A 3742-nucleotide genomic window follows, 5' to 3' on the forward strand; every position below is an offset into this window, starting at 1 on the left:
CTGACTTCACCCTTTTCTCCACTTGAAGAAATCCTCCACCTGTAAGATGTTTTTGTTATGTTCTTGAGACAGAAATGAGCCAGATTGGGGAATTATTTGTATTTCTTATTGACCGCGCTGGGTCTTCATTGCTCAGTCTGCTCTCTGCTTGCAGCGCTTGGGATCAGCAGTTTGTCCTTGGAATCTTCCAAGGGATCGAACCAATGTCCCCTGGCATGACCAGGTGGATTTTTAACTGCTGGAACACCACAGAAGCCCAGCGGGGTCTTTCTTAAACACGATGCACTCTCTGTAGCTGTAAACGTCTTTCTTTTGGGGGGATCAGTTCAGTTCAGTTCAGTCACTCAGTCGTGTCCAACTCTTTGCGACCCCATGGACTGCAGCACGCCAGGCTTCTCGGTCCATCACCAGCTCCTGGAGTTTACTCAAACTCATGTCTATTGAGTTGGTGATAACATCCAACCATCTCATTCTCTGTCGTCCCCTTCTCCCACCTTCAGTTTCTCCCAGCATCAGGGTCTTTTCCAATGAGTCAGCTCTTCACATCAGATGGCCAGAGGATTGGAGTTTCAGCTTCAACATCAGTCCTTCCAAAGAATATTCAGGACTGACCTCCTTTAGGATGGACTGGTTTGGGGGGATAGGGTTGATTAATTTGCACTGGACAGAGTGGACATCAGCCTCCATCACTGAGTGTCTAGAACAAGGTCTTCCTGTCACATCTGTTCTCCCAGACGTCCATCTCTTACCTCCACGACACTCGGGAGGAAGAGTTGGTCTTCTTGTAGCAGCCCATTCATTTATGGAAGGATCCCATCTGGCAAAACTTTGTCTTCTTTCCCTGAAATTTTTTACTTTTTATTTTTTGCCTCAGTTCCATTTAAACTACGGAAACATTGTAAAAATACCCCAGGAATCCTATATGCGAAAGGAAAAGAAAAAAATTTAGGGTAAAATAGGAAGCAAATAAAAAGATTACTCAGAGAGCTTCTGAGAAGCTTTCATAAATCATGCAGCCTGGTGATAACGGTCGACAAGCTGGCAAGTGTTTCGGGGAAGCCTGCAGGAAGCGAAACCCACTGCATGCATCACAGGAGCCAGCGTTTCAGCGTGTGAAGTCCCTCAAGACTTTGGGGTCCCCACAGACACTTTGTAACCCACACACTTCCCGGAGGAGATCCCCTCACCCCTCCGTCCCACCTGCTAGCTGAAGATCTCCTGGCCTGGAGGGTCTAGTGGGACAAAGCTTTGAATCAGCAAACAAAGACGGGAACAAACTTGACTCTTTCCCAGAGTTGCAGAGTGGCTGGGCTTTCTTCTCTCTGACCCCAGCCGGTTTCTGGTTTCCCCAGTATTACTTTGAGTCAGCAAAGAGGAAAACGTCAGGGGATTCTGCAGCAACACTCCCAACAGGCTGTTGTTCAGTTGCCGAGTCGCGTCCGACTCTTTGCGACCCCGTGGACTGCAGCACGCCAGGCTTCCCTGCCCTTCACCATCTCCCGGAGTTTATACTCAAACTCATGTCCATTGATGCCATCCGACCATCTCATCCTCTGTCGTCCCCTTCTCTTCCTGTCCTCAATCTTTCCCTGCATCAGGGTCTTTTTCAGTGAGTCGGCTCTTTGCACGAGGTGGCCAATGTATCAGAGCTTCAGCATCAACCCTGAATATTCACTGGATAAGCTACATGGCTTCCCTGGTGGATCAGTGGTGAAGTATCGGCCTGCCATGCGAGAGACCCAGGTTCAATACCTGGGTTGGGAAGATCCCCTGGAGAAGGGAATGGCAACCCACTCCAGTATTCTTGCCTGGAGAACCCCATAATGGACAGGGGAGACTGGTGGGCTAGAGTCTGTGGGGTCGCAAATAGTCGGACACGACTGAGCGACTAACACCTCACCTCACCTCAGGCTACGTGAGCAAAAACGGCAACACCTCTGCTATTCTTTCTACTCAGAAATCTTTGTTTGATTTGAGGGTGTGCTGCTGAGAGCAAAGGACTCTTTGGAGATCCTTGGGATAAGAAAGACCCACAGAGTCAACCAATTCAAGGTCAGGCTGATGGGGTTTTGTGTGGCTTGGTTCGGCCTCAGGCTCTCCACTACGCCCAGGCCTGCCCGGGCTGGGTGTCTCCGCACGCAGAGTCACTTCTCATAAGGATCTGAAGGTGCAGGGGGAGTGTCAACCAAGCACAGCTGCCAAAAATCGCTGACTTCCAGGGCTGCGGAGAAATTGCAAGACCCAAGTCACTCCCATTAACTCTTGCATGCCAAGCAGGAGGCTAGGTGATAAAACACCCAGCGGGAAGATTTCTAAGGGACGAGTTAATCAACCGCAACGAGAATGGGGCTGCAATTCAACTAGCTGCAAAGAAGCTGCATCATAGAAACTCAGCAACGTGCATCGCCAGTCGAGAACCCCCGGGGCAAGAATCCTGCCCCGTGAGCATCACCAGACAGACCAGTTATTGGCCCTCTGGAGTAGGGGAGGGGAGGTTGTGTTTCACACAGGCTTGTAAGGATGCTCTCTCTCTCTCTCTTTTTTTTTTATAACTAATTTTGAGCTTCCCTGATAGCTCAGCTGGTAAAGAATCCGCCTGCAGTGCAGGAGACCCCGGTTCAATTCCTGGGTCAGGATGATTCCCTGGAGAAGGGATAGGCCACCCACTCCAGGATTTTGGGGCTCCCCTGGTGTCTCAGCTGGTAAAGAATCTCCCTGCAATGTGGGAGACCTGGGTTCAATCCCTGGGCTGGGAAGATCCCCTTGGAGAAGGGAAATGCTACCCACTCCAGTATTCTGACCTGGAGAATTCCACGGACTGTATAGTTCGTGGGGTCGCAAAGAGTCGGACACGACTGAGTGACTTGCACTTTCGTTTATTTTAATTGGAGGATAATTGCTTTACAATATTGTGGTGGTTTTTGCCATACAGCGACATGACTCAGCCATGGGTGTGTCCCCCTCCCACCTCCCTCCCCACCCCATCCCTCTGCAGAGGGTTGTCCCAGAGCCCTGGCGTTGAGCACCCTGCTTCATGCATCAACCTTGCCCCGGTCATCTATTTCACACATGTTTCAATGCTATGCTCTCAAACCATCCCACCCTCGCCTTCTCCCACAGAGTCCAAAAGTCTGTTCTTTACATCTGTGTCTCTTTTGCCGTCTTGCATGCAGGGTCATCGTTTCCGGATGCCGACCTCTTGCATCTCAGGCCTGGGCCGTCTGCCAGCATCTGCATTTTGTAGCCTAACAGGAGGGGAGGACGTGCGTGGGGCTGTCAGATGGGGGTTCCCAGAGCTGGGAGTATAGCAGCCATACTGTCGTGTCCGACTCTTTGTGACCCCGTGGGCCAGAGCCCACCAGGCTCCATGGGATTCCCCAGGCGGGAATGCTGGAGTGGGTTGCTATTTCCTTTTCCAGGGGATCTTCCCAACCCAGGGACAGAATCCCACGTCTCCTGCATGGCAGGCAGATTCTTTACAATATGAACCACTAGCAGCTTTAGAGCTCACCCCTTCCCCTGGTATCGCCCAGGACTGGCAGCTGGCATCGTCCAACTGCAAGGGCGACACGGGAATGCCATCTCCCTTCACATCCTGAAGAAAACAGAAACCGTAGTGGGCTTTGATGAGCACTTGTATTCTCCTTAGACATTCTGAATTTCCCGTGCATGTCAATTAAAGCAGAACGCATTTTCCAGTGCTCACTAGGAAAACCATGAGAACTCAGCACTCCCAACTCCC

The sequence above is a fragment of the Muntiacus reevesi genome, chromosome X (assembly GCF_963930625.1).
Source record: "Muntiacus reevesi chromosome X, mMunRee1.1, whole genome shotgun sequence".
Taxonomy (NCBI): domain Eukaryota; kingdom Metazoa; phylum Chordata; class Mammalia; order Artiodactyla; family Cervidae; genus Muntiacus; species Muntiacus reevesi.